This window comes from Octodon degus, unplaced genomic scaffold (assembly GCF_000260255.1).
Source record: "Octodon degus isolate 3935 unplaced genomic scaffold, OctDeg1.0 scaffold00051, whole genome shotgun sequence".
NCBI lineage: Eukaryota > Metazoa > Chordata > Mammalia > Rodentia > Octodontidae > Octodon > Octodon degus.
Genome location: NW_004524627.1, coordinates 9,535,695 through 9,536,176, shown reverse-complemented (window position 1 = coordinate 9,536,176; position 482 = coordinate 9,535,695).

Here is a 482-nt window from a genome sequence, read left to right as displayed (position 1 = left end):
TATGCAATGTGTTAATTATTGAAACTGTCCTACCAATTTGGTTTGAAACTGTCTCATTGCTATTTGTTTCTCAATAAAATTATGGGAAGAAAAGATGTATTGTAATTTGCAATATTTTGATTGGTCTAACTCGTTCTATATTGGGTTACACAAAATCCTTCCCTGGAAGTGTAACAGGGAAAAAAATAGTGAGCCTTGGAAAAAAAATCTTTTAAAAATACTTCTTAGAAATTAAGGGAATAAATCAGTGATTAGATTATGAATAACTTTACAAATGCATGCTTCCTAAATTTTTTTTGACAAATGAAAATCTAATTGAATTGTGAGACAATAAAGTAAAATAATATTTGATGATTGATTATAATTATTTTGGGCATTGAAACAAGTTCCTCCCAAATTCAATTTACTTATGAATGTGAAAAAATATTTGTTTATTTTCTGATCAAGAAGATTATGGGGCCAAAAAGGAAAGTGATCGATGA